This window comes from Manis pentadactyla, chromosome 4 (genome assembly GCF_030020395.1).
Source record: "Manis pentadactyla isolate mManPen7 chromosome 4, mManPen7.hap1, whole genome shotgun sequence".
Taxonomy (NCBI): domain Eukaryota; kingdom Metazoa; phylum Chordata; class Mammalia; order Pholidota; family Manidae; genus Manis; species Manis pentadactyla.
The window spans coordinates 81,725,519-81,749,789 of NC_080022.1; the positions used below are offsets into that span (position 1 = coordinate 81,725,519).

Below are 24,271 nucleotides of genomic sequence, written 5' to 3' on the forward strand. Positions count from 1 at the left end.
ATGTTACATTCACACAAGCCATCAGGAGCATGACCAACATGGTGCTTTTGGGCCAGGGCTTTGTAGCCCCACAGACCTAAAACTGGCTGCTCAACAGCAATGTGAACTCGGACAAAACACTTATCCATTCCATGTCTGTTTCCTTATTCATGGATTCATTCATTCAAGAAATATTTATTGAGCAAAGAATATGCCTGGTACTCTTTTGGGTGTCAGAGATGTATTAGTGAATAAAAGCCCCTGCCCTCATCAAGTTTATATTTCAGTGGGTAGACAGAAAATAAAAGATACACACATGAATATATAATATAAAGCAGGATACAGGAACAGGGAGATACAGAGGTCAAACATGGTTTGGGAGGAGATGACTTGTGAGCAAATACCTGATGAGTATTTTGGGTAAATCAGACATCAATTAGAGCCAGAGGCAGGAATAAGAATGACATAGATTTTGTGGACTGACTGTATATTACCAAGGGCCAATGGAAGGGTTTGGGAATTGGGGAAGAGTGAGACCTTGAGATAGATTATAATTTAACAGAGCTGTTATGTCCAGGTGAAACTTTTCAGGGGTGAAGTTCTGTGGTGAATGATGTAAACAAAGATATAGGGAAAGATGAGACTGGTCCTGATGGTCCTTTGGGGGAGGTGAATACTAAGTTCTCCTATATTCTCCTTTTTGGGAGCTGGCAGTGGTAAGGTAGAGAAAGTTAGGCATGGAGAACTGGAATCCTACCAGAAGCAAAAATAACATGAGGAAAACAGTATCTATGTAATAGTACTGCTGTGGAGATCCATACATGCAAAGCATTTAACATAGTTCTTGGCTCATGGTAAAAATTCAATAAATGGTAGCTATTATTATAATCCATCCAAAAGTAAAGCAGCATGCTTGTGGCATTTTTCAAACTCTTTAAGACCACTGTGTGGCACAAAGCTTGTCCCTCACTCTATCACAGGCATATCACTGATCTGGCATGATTTATCCTACCCTTCAGAGGGTACCTTTTAAGAGTAACCCAACCAACCATTTGGCTTCTTTACCTTCCAGTCCTATTTTTTGCCCTCCTGATCCACTCCAACTGACACTTATGTAAAAAAAAAAAATGACAGAAAGAGCCTGATTACCAGGAGTGGGATTTTCTGGATTTCCACAGATGCTGGATGACTAAAAGGACTCCTGAGCTTTTCTGCTCTGAATCTGCAGAACCCCTGTGCTGTATGTACTCCTCAGCCTGTGGCCAAACGGCCTTGAAAACCGATGGCCATAACATGGAAAAACAAGTCTAATAACATGATGAATAAACCTGATCATGTCCATTTCAAAACAAGAGTTAGCTATTCTGCCCTTGTATGGGAAACTAAACTTTCCAACCTTCATATAACAATTGGTTGAGTTCGGGCTAAGCTATAGAGATGATAGCAGACATCAGGCTGCCCCCTGACGTCCCCCCACAACTCCACAACACCCAGCTGTACCTGCAGTGCATGTTAGTCAGCCCGCAGACCCGAGGGTCCTCACGGCCTGGGCACTCTGCATGGTGGTGGCCACTCCTCCCACTCTAAGTGCAGAGTAGGTGAAGGAGCACAGAGGTGGTCAGTGCCCATACTGGGCTGGCGTTCTACTTCATTGCTCTGATATTCCATCACAAAAAATAAATACATAATACAATTAAAATATAAACATTTTTTTTTGGTCTGGTTAAGCCATGCCTACTTTGCATCATCATTAAATATCATCATCAGGCCAACCAAATGTTGTTTTCCAAACCTTCCTGGCTGCTTCTACTTTCAGTTGAGGAAATTGCATCTTTTAGTTTTCCTGCTCTCTAGAGCAAATGGTCAAGGTAACGATTTCCTGCCTTCTTGGTATTTTTTTTGTTTTCATTGTATTTTCAACCATCTGAAATGTTTTCACAGAGGTCTTTGAACCCTAGCAACCCAGTATTCTTTGCTTTTGTTTTCCCTACACCCTACACCCAGCAGCCCCCCAGAAGCACAGATTGCTAAAGCTAGATGCAGCCTCAGGGAGTCATTCAGTTCACTCCTCTCCCTTTAGCCTGAGGAAGGGGAAGACACTGACATTTACAGGGTATCTACAAGTTGCCTGACAGAGGTGAAGCATGGCATTTTGCATAACCTCACTTAAACCTTCCGACAGCCCTCAGAGGCAGATGTTATCCTCGTTTTTTAGACTAGGAGACTAAGGCACAGAGTAAGATCACACAGCTGAGACCCAAACCCAGCTTTTAGAAGACAAACCTGGGGCTCTCCTGTCTGCCATCCAGGTCTGGCACTGTCTGCACCCGCCAACCAAATCCAGTCTTAGGAGGAGGCTGAAGGCAAGGTGGGGCCAGGCCAGATGTGACACTGGCAATTTAATTGAAGGTGAAATTCTGGCAATTATTATTCATATTATGCAGCATTAATAGGGAAATTAGTGACACTGTAATATGCCACTTGGACTAAAACAGATTAGGAAAACTTTTCAGCAGATGAAATGGGGGAAAATGGTTAACATTTTCAAAAGAAAAGGGAATATTCTAAAAGGGAAGAAATAGCTTGAATTCACAGCAATTATAATACTTGTTCTGTCAAGGCCAATTCCTCAGTAGATAAGTGATATTTTCTTTGTGATCCTTCCCTAATTTGTTTTACATTGTAACTATGTATAAAATTCAGTTTTCCTGAACTGAAAACTAGTCAGCAGTTTTCCTTAAGTAATTTATGTACTGGGTATTTCTGCAGTACAAAAGAAGACTTATGAATTTTTATAGAGGATTATCTGATTGGCTTAATTCTGAGTCAAAAGGATACATAAAAACACTTGTTTTGAGATTCTGGTTGTGTGTGTGTAAAAGAGAGACAGAGAGACAGACACACAGATTCAAAGACAGCCAATGAAACAGAAGTAAAATTCAACAAATTGAGATGCCTTAAGTAGTTCTACCTTGTTGTGGATAAAAAGCATGGTACTCTGAGGATCTGAACAGACATTTCTCCGAAGAAGAAATTCAGATGGCCAACAGGCACATGAAAAGATGTTCCACATCGCTAATCACCAGAGAAATGCAAACTAAAACCACAATGAGATATCACCTCACACCAGCAAGGATCGCCACCATCCAAAAGACACACAACAAAAAATGTTGGCAAGGATGTGGAGAAAGGGAACCCTCCTAGACTGCTGGTGGGAATGTAAATTAGTTCAACCATTGTGGAAAGCAGTATGGAGGTTCCTCAGAATGCTCAAAATAGAAATACCATTTGACCTAGGAATTCCACTCCTAGGAATTTACCCTAAGAATGCAGCAGCCCAGTTTCAGAAAGACACATGCACCCCTATGTTTATCGCAGCACTATTTACAATAGCCAAGAAATGGAAACAACCTAAATGTCCATCAGTAGATGAATGGATAAAGAAGATGTGGTACATATACACAATGGAATATTATTCAGCCATAAGAAGTAAACAAATCCTACCATTTGCAACAACACAACATGGAGTTAGAGGGTATCATGCTCAATGAAATAAACCAGGTGGAGAAAGATAAGTATCAAATGATTTCACTCATATGTGGAGTATAAGAACAAAGAAAAAAACTGAAGGAACAAAACAGCAGCAGAATCACAGAACCCAAAAATGGACTAACAGTTACCAAATGGAAAGGGGCTCGGGAGGATGGGTGGGAAGGGAGGGATAAGTGGGGAATAGGGGCATTATGATTAGCAGAGACAATGTAGGGGGCGGGGTCACAGGGAGGGCTGTACAACACAGAGAAGACAAGTAGTGATTCTACAGCATCTTACTACGCTGACGGACAGTAACTATAATGGGGTATGTCAGGGGGACTTGATGATGGGGGGAGTCTAGTAACCATAATGTTGCTCATGTAATTGTAGATTAATGATACCAAAATAAAACATAAAAAAGGAAGGAAAAAAAAGCATGGTATTCCAAAACCAAACTTGCATTCCACACCTTCAATAAACTGTGAAGTTTCTCCAAAGAACACGTGCTTTACTCTTATGCATTCATGCACTCCAAAATTGTTTTCCTTTAACTGTCCACCACACATTTATCAAAATCCTAGCAATGGTGCACTGGACTCCATCAGTGACTAGGATGACTCTACTTGAAAAAATAAGGGTGTTTTAGTTTTTTTTAAATTAACTTCAAGCTTAGCTGAGTTTTTTAAAAGTATGTTTGGCTGCACTAAAATCTCCCTCTCATTATAGGCTCAAAAGACAAAAAACATTGGCAGGAACTGCCATGGGTTCATCCCATTTCCATTCAGAGAGGACCCTTTTAAACCAGCAAGTAGAGAATATGCTAGTGTTCCTCAGGGCTCCATATCACACTCAGCCTGGGGTATTTGTCAAAAATGCGGATTCTTTCCAAATCAGAATCTCTGGGCCCAGAACTTTGCATTCTCCACAGCTCTGAGGACTAATATCCAAAATACATAAAGAACTCATGCAACTCAATACCAAAAAACCACAAATAATTTGAAAATGGACAGAGGACCTAAACATTTTCCCAAAGACATATAGGTGGCCAATAGACACATGAAAAGATGCTCAACATCACTAATCATCAGGGAAATGCAAATCAAAATCACAATGAGTTATCACCTCATACCAGTTAGAATGGCTACTATCAACAAAATAAGAAACAACAAGTGTTGGTGAGGATGTGTCAAAAAGGGAACCCTTGTATACTACCTGTGGGATTTTCAGTTGGTGCAGCCACTATGGAAAGCAGTATGGAGGTTTCTCAAAAAATGAAAAATAGAAACACCATATGACCCAGCCATTTCACTTCTGGGAATTTATTTGAAGATAACAAAACACTAATTTGAAAAGATACATGCACCTCTATATTTACTACAGCATTATTTATAATAGTTGAGATATTGAAACAACCTAAATGTCCAACAATGGATGAATGGATAAAAAAGAGGTGGTATATATACACACTGGGGTATATTATTCAGTCACAGAAAAGAATGAAACCTTGCCATTTGTGATGACCTACAAGGATAGACCTAGAAGGTAGGCTAAGTGAAATAAGACAGAGAAAGACAAATACTATATAATTTTACTTATATGTGGAATATAAAAAAAATGAAAAACAAAACAGAAATAGACTCATAGACACAGAGAACAGACAGGGCAGGTGGGCAGAGGGAATAGGTGAAATAGGTAAAGGGGGAAAAATTTAGTGAAAATGTTCGTTATCTTGATATGGGTCATGGTTACATGAATGTATACACATGTCAAAATTCGTCAAGCTGTACAGTAAGATTTGTGCAGATGTGGAGCACGGCCTGCAGCATGCTTCTTGGCACGACAACCTGGGTCTCTGGGGAGGGAAGGCTGTGGAGGTCAGGCCGCAGTGGTGGCCTCTGCCTGCCAGCAGCACCACCACGACTCCCCTGACGGAGTCATCTTAGTGGCAGAGGCAGCAGGTCTTCATCCAGTAGGTCACCTGGGAAAGCCTTGCCTGACCAAAAGCCAAATTTTGTTAAGGAAGAGAGTCTGAGCCACTATGGACAGAACACTAAACTTCCAGGTTTTTAAATTCAAATACAGAGCCCCCTGTTTCTTAAAACAATAGCTCCTAATAAAACCAAGATGGCGTATTTGAGGCATTGACAGTCCAGGAAAAGGGAGGCTCTAAGGGCATGGGTTCTGGAGCCAGACACCTGGAAGTGAATCCTGGCTCCATCATTTCCTACCTGTGTGACCTCAGGCTAATTATTTCACCTCTGTGCCTCAGTTTCCTCATCTGTAAATGGGGATTCAAGTACTCCCTTCTGCATAGGAGTATAGTAAATAACCCTATGATAAAGTGAGGTAAAGCATGTAAAGCACTCAGAACTCAGCAAGTCCCCTAGGCATATTTGCTGCTGCTATTTTTCTTAGTCTCTCTACCTAGGGCTGCCTCACAACAAATACCAAAAGACGGGTCTTAGAGCTGAAGAGGGAACAGAATCCTTGTGTCATCTGTATGGCTGAAGTTCTTTCAAGATCAACAGTGGCCCTTTTGACTGAACTGTAGACTTCTCTCCTCCCCCAAATCCTGCTGGGCCACAGTCCAGGCATCTTCTGTTGGGGCAGCAGGTTCTCAGGAGCTCTTTTAGGAGCCTTTTAAGGGAAAAGGAGGTGGGATGACAGAAGAATAAACCCCTGTTTTTGTGTAGTTCAGCTAACTGGGCAAATAATACACACCAAATTATTTGCTGGTAGGGTTTTCCAGGGCAAAAATGAAAATAAAATTCTGTTATAGCAGCAGTCTATTCTAAGGTAAAAAAGGGAATGATCTTAGCCAGGATTAAATCACACTTCTGAGTCTGACAGTGTTCCCAGGGAGAGTAAGCGCCCGCAGCGTCTCCTCATTGTTGCTCATGACTCCTCCCGCCCTGGCTGTCTAACCACTTCAGCCTCCCAGCAGGCCCCCCGCGGTTTGAGTCTTTGAAACAGAGCTGGGTCCAAAAACAAAACCAGGCACCCTTTGGTTGAGAGAAATGTTGCAAACAGGAATTCTGGAGGGGAACTGGAGCAAGGCTCTCACACATGTGTGATAGACACTAAATTTAAATTTGATGTTAATTACAATCAAGTATGTTAAAATCCATGTCATAATTCTAATAACTATCTCACTCTGGGGTGCCTCATATGTATGATTTTATTAGGAAATTTATTTATGAATTCAATAGTTATGTCCTGAGCAGAAGGGTAGCACAACATACTGATTATACAGCACGGATGCTGCAGTCACAGGCCAACTGGGTATGAATCCTGACTCTGCCACTTGGTAGCCATCAAACTTTGGGCAAGTCAGTTCTTTTCCTTATGCCCCAGTTTTCTTATCTGAAAAATGGGGATAAAAAATGGCAGGTAACTAACTCATAGGGTTGTTGTAAGGATTAAATGAGTTAACAGGTAAGGTATATAATGATGCCTGGCATTCTTCCTGTCACTGGACCTGGGAAGAGGAGCAAGCCATCAGGGAACCTACCATCTCTAAATGTGGTATTACATTCAGTCCCTGTCATGCGCTTTGCACAAAATGGGTGCAGCACAGAAGTCTTAAGGGGAGCCGGCAGACATAGCTAATTCATTTTTGGGTGTCCAGCAGTACTAGCCAGTTTAAAAATCACAAAATACCTCAGAAAAAACAATGGCTTTGTATATTGCCTCTACAAATATGAACAAAAACCTTTTAGACTGTGTCATTAAAAACCCCCTGATCCAAAACTGAGAATGTTTAAAAACTATGAAATGAGGGAAAACCGTCAGTCTTTAAGCAGATGGAGAAAGTATTTTTTCATTATTTAATGTAACCACTTTTAAACCTTAAAGTGTATGTTCATCATTGAAATGCCTTTGAGGGGCAGAGAGTGCCATATCCAATCAATAAAACCATCAGACAACATACAGATTTAAACGGTGAGAGAAGACCATCATTGCCAGTTCTAAAGCCATAAAATTGTTCCCCTTTCTTTCCCCTTCCACGTTGGAAGAGAATTCACTGATCTTTCCTTGCTCACTGTTTTCAGATCCTTGTTTTAAAATCTAGTCGTTCTTGCAACATTCTACAAGAAGAGCCTGTCCCAGGGATTGAGTTCCCTTCATCCAAGGCAATTTAAGGCAAAAGAAGAATGCAATTTGAAAAACACAAAGAAAATAAAAATGTAGTCCACAATACAAAAAACATCAAGCTAAGTATCCAATTAAGTACTTTTGTTAGATGTGTTTTTTGGAAAAATTGTAATAAGGCTTCATGTGCTTTATGTGAATGGTTAGACATAACAGTGCATGAGGGAGGCCAGTCTATGACATGCTGGCATTCTTGAAAGCATGCAGCTCCCAACTGTCCCCAATACACTGACTTCTTTTTCTGCTCTTTTCAACTCTCTTTTTTTTTTCTCTTTTCAGTCAGTAAAAGGCAAATCTCTGTGTTATACTGTATGCTGTAGCTTTAACCTGCTAGGGTCCCTCCTGAGGGAATGGCCAGTCCCTCTTACTGGCCAAGCCCATTTCTCCATTTGGCTCCAACCGTCTTTCCCACAATGGATCCCCATGGAATCTCTAATCCTGTGTGGGTAAGGGCCTCTGGCAACACTGCTGTTTGACAATTTATTATTTTAACTTCAGAAAATAGCCCTCTTATCTGATAAATTTCTCTCTTTCTCCCTTCCCCCCCAAACCCTGCCAATTCTATTCCTAAAGACTCTTAAATCTGGGCCCTGCTCTTGATCTCCCCTGTGTGGTGTGGACCATCTCCCCTCTCCCCGGGTTCACACAGAGCCTCCCACTGGCTTTCCCAGCCTTGCCGCCTCCTCCATTTCACTCTCCATCATATGCTACTACATGTTTTCCTAAAATACAAATCTGATCACATTATTGCCACTGGCTTTCTGCTTCCTCAAAATAAAGTCCAAATACCCTGAATAAAAAGTTCTTTCCTAAAACTATTCACCTGTACTGCTCTTCTTCATCACTGTGGCTTTGAGGCTCACCTGAATTATTACCAATGGTAACTGAGAAACTCTTGAGTATGGTTCAAGTTAATATAACAATAAGGGTAAGGAATCAAGACATATTTCTCATGTAATAATACCTGTTTGTAGCCATGTATTGTACTTTGATGACCCTTCAGGTATAACCAGTTTTGCAGTTCTAAAGCAGACTTAATTGCTCCAAATGCTTTCTTTGTCCAAATTAATGAGTTTTGTAACACATAAGCCAGGATTAGAAGAGATCTGTCCAGTGTGCTTACTGGAAATCAAAAGATTTAGGACCAGTATTTCTACTTTTTTTTTTTTTGAAACAGGAGTAAAGAGGGGAAAAGTGACCAAATTGGGGCTCAAAAAGAGAAGAGAAAGAGAGGGCAACAAAGACATATCGGGCCAAAGACATATCACACAAAGACATATCAGCAGAATGACCAATTCTGCTTCAGGCTGGTCCTGAGCAAAGGATGAGTTAACAGGTATTCATAGTTCCTATAAACAGTATTTCATTTTCGTCTCCACAGCAACAATACGAGATAGGTATTATGATCCATATTTTACAGGTGAGGAAACAGAGTAGCAATACTGACTTTGTTGACTAGTAATCACTGGTTAACTAAATGCTTATGGCTAAGGGGGACCACTCAACCTTCCCATTTTCCTGGAGGGAAGGGAATGTCCAGGTCCCAGGAGGGCAGGCTGAAGTTTCTTCTCAGTCTTCTTACTCAACCCTTCCCCAAGGAGGAGTGGCTTGCCTGACCTGTGGGTCTAGGAAAATAGACTGAGGATGGTGGCCTCAGGCACTCCCACGAGCCTTTTTACTCTTTTTTTTCAGCTTGTCTGTCTTTAACATCTGTCCTCTCTACCCTGGCTTGTGTGCTGACTAGAGAAGAAGAGAGGAAGGTCTGTGGTCAGACTGAGGGAAAAATATTAGTAAACCCATAGTGGTAGCAATATATAATGCACATCCTCTAAAATGACTTTTATAGTTGTTAAAACTAATATTTTGATTTCCATGTCTTATTTCCCAATTGGTTGTGAACATAATAGGGGAAGACAGAGGACTACTAACTGGCTTCTTAAAAGCCAAACAAAAGGCACATAATAGGCACTCAATAAATATTTGTTGAATGAATGAATTAATAAGACATTAATTAGTAATGGTCCAAGGCCACACAGCTAATAAGCAACAGAGTAGAGACTTGAATCCATGTCAGGAAGAAAAGCCCATGGTTTTCTAAAATTCTATTTCAGCGCTTCTTGTAGAATGTTCTGTTTCTAGGCTTCCATTAAAGTTTCAGCATGGATGTCAGGCAAATGGAAATTCTGGTTGTTGGGGGCATTAACTACCTTAAAAACATGTGTCTGTCTAAGAACTTGGCTGATTATCTGTTTGCCTACAATAGTGACTAGGGACAAGGTCAGCATGTCTGCTTGTTGTGAGCTATACCATGGGCCAGTAGTGACTGAGCCCTCTAGGGACATAAGGAGGGACCTGGAGATGTAGACAAGCAGCAGAGGCTGCACCAGCAGTGCTGGTAATAGGTGGGGGAGGTGAAAGGCAGGCAGCCCGGCAGGAAGAGGATGCGCACAAAGCAGGCAGGGCAGCGGACTGGGGACCTGGAGGAGAATGAAGGCCCAACAGGGCTTCAGGAGGTTTGGGATGGGGAGGAGGTAGGGAAGAAGAATGAACATAAAAATCCCAGAAGAATAATAGGCTGCAGAGATGGGAAATAAAAACATGTCCATACAAAGAATATAAAGGAGAGACAGATAAAAGAATGGGAGTAAATCACTTGATATGAAAATAGCCACAAACTAATTTTCCATTTCATGTCAAGATGATGATAAGTGAGATGTGATCTATGTGCCAGGAGCCTTCAGGAACTAAGAAATAAAACACCCAGGTTGAAAACAGTTTGAGGAGCCAGAAGATGACAGGATTACTCCTGCTGGCAAAAGTGGAATCAAAGTAATGACAGCATCTACTAGTCCTTCCCCCCACTCCCCTCCAGTCACAAAAGAAGGGAGCCACGTTTGGCTGGCAACCAAGTACGCGCTCAGTGCGGACCCTGTACTGATTGAGCTAAAGCAGTTGTTTTTTAAGAGTATCTGGTAGAATTCAGGATTGTGTGTTCACAAACAACATATAAAAACAGAGCCGTCTTTGCCTTCCAAGCAGTTTTTTTTTCTTCAATCTGTTTAAAGGCCGGGCTTAGTCTTTTTTTCCCCTGGCTAGAGTGGCACACAAAGAATTCTCTGACACACTGCACCCACTGCAGATGAAAGGCTTAAGTGTGAGTGAAAGCAACAATGTTCAGAGTGACATTTACTAGCTGGAAACAGTGAAATCAGAGAGCTCCAGTTCATGGAGATTAAATTTCAGGCTTTAAACATTTAGCAGAGTATTTCCTAGGGAAGTTTTTAAATTTAGGATTTAGTTTTACATTGGAAACAGCAGGTAAGACATATAAAAGAAGGACTTTTTAAAGCAAGAAACAACCGACCCATAAGCTGAATAAGAATATATATTTCTAACTGAAGGTGAGGCAGCTGCAGGACAGTCACTGCGTTCAGCTCAATGTTACCTGCAGTGCTTGTTCTCCACATTCCAAACTAAGGGGAGAAAGATAACATTCCCCACACTTCACATTTCAGAAGATAAACAAGTTAAAATCCCAAACACAGGAGTTTCTAGGCACCTAATTTTCCACAGCGGGCATGGACATTATAAGCCCAAGTTTTTTACATTACTATTTCAGAATGAATGCTTTTAAATGTACCTAAAAAAAATGGTAAGAGGGGAAAATGACCACTTTTAAGAATATTTTCCATGAATTAATTTATTCATGACAAAATTAGCTGTAATTGCCAAATATAGTGCCCATTTTTGTGACTCAATAATAAAATCTCAGGATTTGACAGTAACAGTTCTTCCCTCCTGTATTCCAAATAGCTGATATGTGTTTTCTCTATTTTGCTTACTATGGGGTACTGGACACAAAGCCAGTGATCATGGTTAACATTTCAAGCTCTGTTTTACACTTTATAAGCATCATATAGTATACCCATTTTAAAGAGAAGAAAGCTGGAGCTTTAAGAGATTGAGTGCTTTGCCCAGGACCACAGGACTGCTAAATTGTGGATTCAAACTTTAGCCACTGACTCCAAGCCTGAGCAACTAATTTCTACTCAAGGAACTCTCAGTCTGGCAGAGACTACAGATATGTGAACAAATGCAATTTAACACAATAAATGCTGCAACAAGGATATCAACAGAGCACAGACTGAGTATTTCTGTCTCAGGTCTGGGTCCTGAGGAGGAGACATTTAAGCCAGGTTTTGATGCATGAGGAGAATTTCCATGTGCAAAATTTTAACAATTATTCTAGGTATAGGGAGCTATACTACCAAATTATGGAGGGCTTGGCATATCTGTGAAATGTATCTGAAGTAGGGAGCATGAAGGCTGGGGAACAAGGCTTTTTATTACAATAGTCTGGATGAAGATACAAAGGAGGCTGCAGCAGGTGAAAGAGATGACACCGAGTCAGGAAAGACAGATGCAATCTGGTCTGGTGACCTACTGGATGTGTGCAGTGAAGGACATGAATCCATATTTGCTAGCTTTTTAGATTAATGTAAAGACTGAGACTGAAGGCAGCAAGACATGTTAGGGAGTTGGGGAGAGAAGAGCAGGATAATACCTTAGTTCAGTTTTAGAAAAGCTGAGTTACACACACTTGAGGGATATCTGGGCATTCTCTCTACTGCATTCTCTACTTTAGGAAACACAGAGTTGCTGTTTGTACTAGGTAGGAAGGAAGTTAAAAGAGTAAAACTGGGTCTTGCCTTCCCAGAGTTCACATGCTGTATACTCCAGTTCTCAATGATGGCAATGTACCAGGGAACTGATTAGATCGTTTCTGTTTGTTATACTGACTGAGGGATGTCATTTGCTCTTAGAGGACAGGTGCCACAATACAGACATTCTGCAATATTTGGACTGCTTAATACAACAAAGTACTATCCTATGTCCCACTGGACATCTGTTCAGCTGATAATCAATTTATAATTACTGAGTTTAGAACCTAATCCTGTTTTACATAGAAAGACAGAATAGTCTTTTGAATGTTTTATATATATATTGAATTTTCCCAAATAAAATTACCATGGGAATCGAAGGAAAACTATTTTGTTTTGTTTAGACTTTTCCCAAGGGCTGTTCATTATTTTAAAAAATTACATCATGAGTTGGAGGAGATGAAAAGGTTCTGGAGATGGAGAGTGGTGATGGCTGCACAATAATGTGAATGTACTTAATGCCACAGAACTATATACTTGAAAAGGATTAAAATGGCAAATTTTATATTATATATATTTAAATATTTTTTAAAAATTAAAAGAAAATTACATTATGACTAACAAACTCATAGTTTTTGAGTTAGCAGTTCAGTGTACCTGTGTCAGTCTGCACTGCAGCTGTCCTAATAATGGTGATTCCACATTTCAAATCCATCTACTTGACTGCATCTCCTGGTGTGGTCATGGTTGGAGATATTGTAAAACATGTCATTTGATTACAAATTACTTTCTTTTTATTTCTCACTTTCATTACAACTAGGGCATTGCATTGCAGTTCTGGAATTATGTACTTCAGAGGTAGATTATATTAATTACCAACTTCATTTCAGGATGGGAAAAGGTATGTTATAAAAAGGTTACATTAGAAAAAAAAGAGGATGCATTAGGCAGAAAGGACTGAGAATCATTAGTGAGAGACAGGCATGTATACCTGGAACTAAAATAGAAGGGAAACCATGGAAGCACTGCAGAGAGGTAAAAAGTACAAAGAGACACCAAGGGAAAGAGATGTTACTGGCCATGGGGAACCTGGGAAGGCCCATGGAGGAAGGATGATGTAAGCAGGCATTGACTGATATTCTCCATTTGAATAACTCCAGAGATGTGGGGCTTGGTATGTGTCTTCAATGATATCCATTCCTTTTGGCATGGTTTTGATTTTTATCAAGCTCTTCTTGATGTTCTTCCTATACCTACTCAACAATGGTCCTTGCTCTGGGAGGCTTCAGTGGGCAGAGCGTGATCAATCTCTAGCCTATGCAGTGTCTCTTCCAGAATTTGAAATCTGTGGTCTCTATAATTCTCTCTGGTCAATCTCTTCTTTAGGCTAAATTTCCTTACTTCCTCTAACTGTTTCTCATATAACTTGGTTTCACATTCATTTACCATCTGGGTCATTTTTCTCTGAACATGCTCCATTTTGTCAGTGACCCTTTAAAAGCATGGTGCCTAGAACTGCATGTGGTTTCAAGAGCTGAAATATTTCTAATATTCAAAAAGAAGAATATGTTATCACTCTACACAATGAGATCAGAATGGGTGTGGAAACAGGGGAGGATCTATCTTAGTCATCATTGTACTGCTAGTATTGAAAATTTTTCCTTTTTTGTTTAAGCAAGTTAAATCTGAATTTTTAATACTTGCAACTAGAGTTCTGCTCTCTGTTTCCTGGTTTGTTTTTGTTTTGAGGATTAAATGAAAATATGATTTCTGGCTAATAAACACTAAAAATTATTTTTATTTGCTAATAGCATCTATTTGACTCCATCTTACAGTCATTTCTGTCTGAAGACATTTTTCTCTTAACAGCCTGCCCATGCCCCAAATCAATCTAACCAAGATTGGCAGGTACACCACACTTTGCAAGGGATTGGCCTATAAATTAGTATTTTGCCTTAAGCATGGAGACTGATGTGTGTATGTGGAAAGCCCTTGAATTCTTGTTATCTAGTGAGCTTGAGCTTGAGCCCCACCACACATAATTTGATTGAGACTCCTGATTTTCATTCCATTTTGGTCTGAGATTGAAACCCTCAATAATATGACTGGCTATTGCCAACATGATGTTCCCTGAGGCTGCAACAGTACCAGTTCATCTCCCCACTTAGGGGCTAAGGGATCATAAAACAGTGACACCATCCACTGGTCTGAACCTTTGGAAGCAATAGCAGAATTCTGCAGAAGGACACCACTGTGGCATGAATGCTTTTCCACTGTGAATGCAATGACTTCAAGTAATTGACCAACAAATAGGAGACAGGTTAGCTTCAGAAGTCCAAGCACTTTATGTCACCTCTGCTGGCTGCCCAAGTTTCAACATGCTTTGCAGCTGAACAGACCAGTTAGAAGGTATACTACTTGAGAGCAGAGATATTTGTGTATTAGCTGATTACCCAAGCCCTTTAAAGAGTGCTTAGCACATAACAGATACTCAACAAATAGTCCCTTAATGAATTAATGAGATGGCCTTGTATGACACACATCTATCTTTGTTTTGCCCAGTATTCCCTTCTTTTGAGAACTGCTTCTTCTCTATTCCAGCTTATTCTGATGGGGCTGGCAATCATGAGACCGAACAAGCTAGCACCTCATGTCACAGATCTGAAGCTCATTAATCTGTGTGTCCTTAATCCCTAGATTCCCTACAGTTAAGCAGGTATCTGCTTTCCTTACTTCTGGAGAATCAGAGGGGTTAGGAGGTTTGATAAAGGTCAGGGGTGCATTTCTGCAGGTACATCATTCAGAAGCTAAATTTAATGTGGGTGCCCATTACTAAACCCAAATCAACAGGATAAAGTGAATCTGTGGTGAGAACAAGCTTATGTTTCTATATTATTGACTTTTAAAACTAATCAAATACAAGTATCAGGATTTGTCTTACTCATATTCCAATGAATTTTGAGATGAAACTTTTTCAAGTTTCTAATGACAGATGAAATAAAATTTTTATAATGTCAGCTTTACTATGATAATACTATTTAAGGCTTCTTAGAAAAAATATAATCTGTGAAATATGAAAAAGTCTAAATATTGGTTTAAAATGACCCAAAAAATGCTGTGTGTGTGTATGGGGGAGAGCTATGGTTGTAACAGGCTATTAAAAAAATTGTGGTAAAATATGTACTGCAATAAGTTATGCCTCATGCTAATTCATGTATTATTACTGGAGAGACTGCTGTAGTACATAGAACAAAGGACACATCAGTTCCTTGTAGTGAAGGAGGGAAGAATTTCCATGTAACTACAGATCCCCAAGAAAGTAAGAAGTCACAGTAACTGCAACTTGCTGAAGTGTAAACACTGGTATTTTAACAAACATGAAATACAGTCTTCTTTAGAAAACTCAAACTTCCATTCAGAAATAAAGCAAGAACTAAACCCATTATGTGATCATACAATTGTAGTCTCTATGTACAAAATAACTGATCAGTACTCTTCTAAAGTGTAAAGTTATGGAATTCTGCTAGTATTGAAAATTTTTCCTTTCAAAAATTGAAAGAAATGTTACAGATAGAGGAATCTAAGGAGACTTGCTAACTAAGAACAATGTGGAATCCTGGATTGGATATGGAAAGGGAAAAGGACAATGGTACAAAAACTAGTAAAATCCAAATAAAGGCTGTAATTTAGTTAACAGTATTGTACTAGTGTTAATATCTTGGTTTTGATAACTATTCTATAATTATATAAGATATTAACACTAGTGGAAGTTGGGTGAATGATATACAGAAATTTTCAACTATTTTTGCAACTTTTGCGTCAATTTGAAAATGATTTCAAAATAAAAAGCTGAAGAGAATTATAGTCTCTGGACTTTTATGGGCACCTGAAAATATTAGGCTAGATAATCAGGGACAGCAATAATAAATTGAAGTTGTAAGTCAGTCTGATCCTTTAATAAGTCTTCAGCATTCATAAAGAAGAAAAAGTATAATAATTATATAGTTAGCGCCTCTACTAACCAGTTCTCTCTTGCACCTTCATCGCCATACTTACCTTACATTCTTTTCCTCCTAGATCCATCCTCCCAACCCTTTTAACTTTATCTTCTGGGACAGATTTTACATAGGAAGGCTCTCCTAACACTTATATGTTCTCAAATAATCATCAGCTTCAAATGTTGCCAAATCAATGTTTATAGTCCAGACTGTTCTCTGAGCTTTGACAATACATACACTGGCCTACTGGATATCCCCACTTCCAAAGGCAGCTGAAATTAGGCATGTATCTAAGCTAAACCTTTATTTCACTCATTTACCCAAGTCAGAAATATAGAATTCAGCCTAGACTTGTCCTCAATCACCTCCAGTCCCTGCTCCTAAGCAGTGTCTTAGTCTATATCATAGTATAAGATCCAGTACATTCCATTCACTAAAGTCTGAAGTTGAAATCCAGCCATCTCTATCATTGATAGAAACAGTTAAGTTGTACCCTAAAAAGCCAAAAAGAGATTGCAGAAAGTGGTTATTGGTGAATTCAGGATATTTTCAGTGGTAAAAATGCTTTTTTTTGTCTTAAAAGACAAAGTGCTTGTTCCGATACACATACACTAAAATTGGGAGATACAGAGATTACTATAGCCCTTGTGCAAGAACGACATGCAAATTTGGGAAGCATTACATATTTTTAGAAATTATACCAATTCCCTACAATCTCTTTCCAACAGAAGTAGAGGAAATAATTCCTAACTCATTCCATGTGGCCAGAATTACCCTAATACCAAACCAAAGATATTATAAGAAAAGAAAATTATAGACCACTATTTCTCATGAACACAGATGTAAAATTCTCAATAAAATATTAGTAAATTGAATCCAACTGTGTTAAAAATAATTATAAACCATAATCAATTGGGATTTATTCCATTTATGGCTGGTTCAACATTCAAAAATCATTTAATGTAAATCATCACATCATTAAGCTAAAGAAAAATCACATGATCTTATCAATAGATATAGAAAAAACATTTGACAAAACAACATCCATCCATGATAAAAAAAAACCTTCTGGTAAACTAAGAATAGAGAGGAACATACTCAATTTGACAAATATCTTTTAAAAACCTATTACTAACATCATAATTAATGGTATAAACTAGAAGCTTTCCCACTAAGATCAGAAACAAGGGAAGGATGTCTCCTTTCATCACTTCTTTTCAATATTTTATTAGAAGTCCTAGCTAATGCAGTATGATAAGAAAAGGAAATAAAAAGTATACTGATTGGTAGGGAAGAAATAAAACTGTCTTTGTTTGCAGATGACCTGATCATCTAGGTAGAAAATCAGAAAGAACTGACTAAAAAAAATTCCTAGAACTAATAAGTAATTATAGCAAGGTTACAGAATATAAGGCTATTGAATAATTGGGAATTTGAAATAAAAAATACACTATTATTCACATTAGCATCCCAAACAAATGCTTAGGTATAAATCTATTTCTTTCTATCATTAAACAAAATATGTATAAGATCTATATGAGAAAAACTACAAAATTCTGATAAAATCAAAGAAGAACTAAATAAATGTAGAGATCTTCCACGTTCATGGATAGGAAGTCTCAATATTGCCAAGACGTCAGTTCTTCCCAATTTGATCTACAATTCAGGGGCATCCCAGCCAAAATCACAGTAAGTTATTTTGTGGATATCAATAAAATGATCTTAAAGTTATATGGAGAGACAAAAGACTCAGAATAGCCAACAGTATTGAAGAAGTATTGAAGAACAACAAAGCTGGGAGACTGACACTACCCAACTTCAAGACTTACTATAAAGCTACAATTAACAAGACAATATGGATGAAGGAATAGACAAATAGATCAAAAGAACAGTGAGCCAGAAATAGTGCCACATAAATATAGTCAACTGATATTTGACAAAAGAGCAAAGACAACACAATGGAGCAAAGGCAGTCTTTTCAGCAAATGGTGCTGGAACAGTGAACATCCATTTACAAAAAAATGAATCTAGACACAGACCTCACACTTGTCACAAAAATTAACTCAAAATATATCTAGGTCTAAATGTAAAATACATAAATATGAAATTCCTGTAAGATAACACAGGAGAAAATCTAGATGACTTTGAGTTTGTTGTGAGTTTTTAGATATAATACCAAAGGCAAGATCCATGAAAGAAATAATTGGTAAGCTGGATTTCATTAAGATAAAAAAATTCTCATCTTCAAAAGGCATTGTGAATAGAATGAAAAGAGAAGCCACAGACTGGGAGAAAATATTTACAAAAGACATCTGATAAAGGACTGTTACCCAAAATATACAAAGAACTTTTAAAACTCAACAATCAGAAAATGAAGAAACCAAATAAGAAATGGGCCAAGAATCTTAACAGATGAACAGATAGATGCCTTACCAGAGAAGCTACATAGGTGGAAAATTAGCATATGAAAAGTTCTCCATATCGTATGTCATATGGAAATGCAAATTAAAACAACACTGAGATACCAGTACACTCATAAGAATGGTCAAAATCCAGAACACTGAGAACATCAAATGTTGACAAAGATGTGGAGCAACAGGCATTCACATTTATTATTGGTGGGCAAGCAATATGGGACTGCCATTTTGGAAGACAATTTGTCAGTTTCTCATAAAACTGAATATGCTCTTACTACCCTACAACACAACAACTATGCTTCTTGGTATTTACCCAAGGAATTGAAAACTCATGTCCATACAAAAGCCTGCACACAGATGTTCATAGCAGCTTTATTCATAATTGCCCAAACTTGGAAGCAACCAAGATGTTCTTTGGTAGGTGACCAGGCAAATAAACTGTGATACATTCAGACAATGGAATATTATTTAGCACTAAAAAGAAAGCACTAAAAAGAGCTGTCAAGCTATGAAAAGACATGGAGGAAACTTAAATGCATATTAATAACTGAAAGAAACAAATCTGAAAAGGCTACCTATTGAACTACTGCAACTATATGACATTCTGGAAAAGGGAGAGTAAAAAGATGAGGATTGCCCGGGGTTCAAGGGAGGAAGGAATGAATAAGCAGACAGAGATGTTGCATAACTGTGAAACTGTTCTGTATGATATTATAATGGTGGATACATGTCATTATACATCTGTCAAAACCTATAGAATGTACAACACCAAGAGTGAAAGGCAATGTAAACTATGGACTCTGGGTGGTAATGGTGGTCACTGTCCATCAACTGTAACAAATGTAACACCCTGGTGAAGGATGGTGATAATGGGGAGGCTATGTATATATCAGAGGTAGAGGGTACATGGACAATCTTTGTGCATTCTGCTGAATTTTGCTATAAACCCAAAACTGCTCTAAAGAAAAGAAATCTATTTTTTAAAAAATGAAAGAAACAAAGTACTGTATACTGATATTTCTATCACCCATGTGACTACTCATTCATGTATTATGGATTTAGAAAATAACACCACAAGGATGAGTTAATTCTTTTTGCCATTCTTAAGTTCTGCAAAGAAAAGAAAGTTCTTGTTGACTGGAAGGAAAAAAATACCAGAGTATCATTCCATAGTTGGGGAAAAGTTCTATAAACTTGGAAGGTAAAATTCCAATTCCAATAGGGCCTAGCAGAAATAAAAACCAGCCAAGTTCTTCATTACATAAACAAAGAAAATGGATAAAGTCAGAGGAAATGTTTTAAACATATATTTAGATACACTGTTTGCTGATTTGGCCATACCATGATCAGAAAGTTAACTCAAAAGAATGAGGGATGGTGGGGCATCTAAATTAGCCTAGAAACTTGAAGATCTCAATTACTTCTATATAAAACAAGATTAAGGTTCTTTAATATTCCTTATTAAAATTCAAAAACTAAATTTGATTAAGTGCTTTAGTCTTCACTTTAAATGAGTAAAAGTGGTAAAAAGTGAAAATAAGTAAAACTTTTAACCAAATTTAATTTAATTGTTTCAGCATATGAACTTTCTTGTAAACATGATTTGGATCGTTTGGTGAATGTCACAGTAACACCACATCTCTCATTTTGGGAAATAATATCATCCAGAAGTGGAGTTGGAAGTAAACTTTTATGAACTATTTTACAGTTACTTTGCCTTATTAGAGCAAGCTACTGTATAACTGTAGTTGAGCCCAGTAAGATTTTTGTTATTCATTAAGTAATATGGAAATGCCAGAATTGGTGGTCACCATGGCTGTTAGCAGAGTTAGGGAGAATTCTGAGGTACCTCTAATCATGCAATTCTCTGCAGGTTCGTTATATACTACATCATCATATGCTGGGTTCCTCCTTGAGAACATCTATCCTCCAGGGCCACCAGGGCGTGTTCCAGGCAGACCTGCTTTGGGAGGATTTCTCTGCATAGAATCAGTGAATCAAAAGACTCTTAAAGCTGTAAAACCTTACAGATCAAAAGTGACATCATAGGAAAAAGTACAATCTCATAAGATACTATTCAACTCTTTCTTGTATTTGTGCTGTTGATTAAAACATGGAACAAAATAAACAAAAATAATCCAGAAGAATCATTCCTTCTCATCACAAGTGTTAGGGTTGCTATATATGTGTAAATATAGGGTTGTCTCATTTTTCCAATGCAGGATACATAACAGGCTATGAATGAACTTGACAAAAGCTACTATTTGTTCACAATTTATCCTAACCCTCCATTTTTCCTAATGGAAGTAAGTTTCCTGGGCTTTATAATAATAATACAGCAAGACACAATGTTTACAGTGTTTTGCCAACAACTGAAACAAACAAATACTCCCCCAAATCTGCACTGGCTATGTAGACAAAAGAAATCCATTACTTTAGAGTTCCAAAGCTAATTTATTGGACTAATGGGGACTAGACTCTGACTTGGATATTTTAGCATTTTCAGGTCCCTTGTGAGATAAAATGTTTCAGCATATATTTTTAGTCATGAGTTATTTTTAATAGCATTGACTTTAAATCATTTTTCCTTAAAAAAAAAAAGAACAAAACCCCCCCTGCATTTCTAGCTTTCTCTAATTGAATTATGCAATTTGATTATGAAGCCATGATTTAGTTTACCTCACCCAACTTTTATCATTTTGCATTTTCATTCTCACAAATCCAAATTGGCTGATTACCAAACATGTTCTAATTACTCTCCAGAGACTGTGGGAGCCAGGGCTTTTAAGATTGTTCACTGTTTGGCTGGGAAACAGGCTTCCTCTTGTAGTGCCTGATCTGTTATTGATTTAAAAACTGACCTAAACGGCTTTTTGTTCTGCGCTCTTTGAAGTGCATTTGCTGTTCTTAACTTCTGGAGCTATTCTGTTAGATATCCTGAAGATCATGCCATATTCTTCACTGTATAGTTTGTGTAGCCGGAAACAATGGAATATTGGCTTATTAACCTGCTCTCACCTCCAAAAGAGGGCCTGGAATTTAAAACACTTTCAAATAATCACACTGCTGTTTCTGTCTTGAACCTTGAGGCAGGTCAGTTTGGTTCCCAGTCCACATGAAGCCTTCCTTCCTGGCCTTGGCACTGGAGCTCTGCCTGTCTCCTAGATTATGTATACTCTTCTGAGCCTAAGTGCTAGCCACGCCTCATAGTCATCTCCATCTTCCACAGTACCCAGCTCAGGTGGGCTCTCAGGAGTTACTCAATGCAAAATAATAACAGATTTGTGATTAATTTATTTATAACTACTTACAAATAACTATAATTTATTTGTAAATAATAACATGTTTATGAAATAACAACAAATTCAGGAATAAGTAACCTCAAAGGATGGAGGTTCAGATTATAATCAGTAAAATCTTGCTCTGGTATCTAGTTTTATGATCCTTGGAAATGGCATCAGAAAGCAATTCTATACTGATAGTTGCAGGTCCTCTTAAAAAGATAAAAAATAATTCAATGAGTAATATTTTCCCTAAGAATCAACCACGCATTTTGGTGGAATGGCAGCAGAGAAAGGCCTGAGTTCCAAAGGCTTGGTTATGTTTCCTAATCCTTTTCAATGTAAAGGATTTTGCACAGCTTTAAACTTGCCATGGCACTCTTAGAAGAGGGAGGTCCAAGTTCCCACACTCTTTGATAACTAAAAGGAGAGGGCACATGTGGCTGGCTAGTGGGCAAGGAGAGCACTAATAAAGGAGGTCCCTCCAGGAGGGAGTTCAAGGGTCCATGGGAGATAGGGCCAGAAGCCTTACTTTATGGACCTTAAAGTGCTCACAATCTAATTTGGTGAAGGAGAAAATTAATAGAAATGAGATGACCAGAGCAATTAATGCTAACCTTTAAGTTCAAGAGGAGGTCACAGGAGAGAAAAGTCTGGATGGATTGACATTTCAAGGCAAAGCACTGAAGAAGCTTCTAGAACCACAAGGAAATAAAGAATCAGGCCCGTGTTGATGAGCTTCTCCTTGAGAGGCAGACTCAGAAGGACGTTTCTGAACAGTGGCCCAGCAGGTGGCCCAGCAGGAGAGGTGAGATTCATTGGTAAATCCTAACAACTGCTTTTGGAAAGGCTGGAATCTGTCACTAAAACACAAGAGGGCCAGAAAAGAAAGAATTGAGAAGCAAATAATCCTCGGCTGTTTTCATGCCTGAAGGGGCTCACTGTGCCATGAAAACAGTTAGACATACCACACCATCCAAGCTGGGCACTGTACAGACATTCTTTGGCTTAAGTTAAAAAGTATTCATTAACTCCTTGTTAGCCTCTCCATTTCTGGAAAAGGAAATTTAACCTAGTGACAAAGGGGCAAAGGAAGACATAGGAACCTACCATGGAGACTGCTTATGCACATACTAGTTATGCTCAGTAAGGCTATGAGGTAGGCATTATGTGCTATAGATGAGGGGGAAAAAAAGTTTATGGAGAAGAAATAGCTCACTTAAGCTTGCCCAAATATTAGAATAGCAGATATAGATTATGAACCATAGTAGCCATGTTGCCCAAGCACATTTCTTCCAATCCATGTAGAGAATAAATATTTGGTTACCCTTAGAAAGGAGAGAAATCTGGTTTATTTGTAGTGTGGTCTAGAGCTAAGTATGAAGCTAGGTGGAAGAAAAAGTATTTTTTTTTGGTCTATGCTTTGTTATTAGTTCTAAAACTCTGGACCAGGCATTCCCTGTCTAGCACTATTATCTAAACTTTAAAAAGAGGATGTGGGATTAAATTATTGCTAAAGTACTCTCTGTATAAGTTTATGATTCTAAGTGTACAAGTGGATCCCCATCAGAGAATGACTAAAATGACTGTTCTAATAAAAAGAGTAAGGAGAATATGAGATACACATTGATTTTTGTATCTAGACATCTACCAAGATAGAAATAACCTAATAAATGGTACCTATTCTGCTACATAAGAACTGGCAGCTCTAGGACTGAAGAGGAAAGGTTTAGGGACAGCAGGTTTGTCTTGCTACATTGCATAATAAGCCCACTGCCTGTTATATGGCTTACATTTAGTCCTTCAGGACAGGTATGGGGCCTACAAGCTACCCTTTGCATTGTTATTGCCCATTAAGGTCCCCAGGAAAGGCATGAAGCTTGGACACAAACGAAGTCCACCAAGAGAACCTACACAAATGAAACCACAAGAGGTAAGACACTACAAAAAAGTGTGTATCGCAGGCAGGATAGTCAATACTCAGCTCTGGCTGATAACTACCCTGCAGTATTGTGCCCTTCCAATTTTTCAAAAAGAGTCAGAAATCAGTTTTTTGTGCAATGCAAAATATCTTCAACAACTATGTGGTCGAAATACTGTCCACCTATGTGAACCACACAAAACCTGTTGTATCCACATGCAGCCCAAGGATCATCAGTACGCTGCAGAATTAGCTAATAAAAAGAGAAGGCAGGAGGCCTGATAAGTGATATGTAGAAATTAAAATAAAGGCTTACTGAAGAAGACAA

The 24,271-nt window shown here is 38.5% G+C and overlaps 1 protein-coding gene and 1 non-coding gene across 2 annotated transcripts in view; one reads left to right on the plus strand and one right to left on the minus strand.

Moving 5' to 3' along the window:
• ALG14 (ALG14 UDP-N-acetylglucosaminyltransferase subunit) overlaps positions 1 to 24,271 on the minus strand; it is a 98,747-nt gene that overhangs the window by 17,464 nt on the left and 57,012 nt on the right. The gene's annotated exons all lie outside the window — the stretch shown is intronic.
• LOC118923125 (U6 spliceosomal RNA) lies at positions 16,913 to 17,014 on the plus strand. Its single transcript, XR_005029069.2, has one exon. It is a non-coding gene; the product is annotated as a U6 spliceosomal RNA (small nuclear RNA).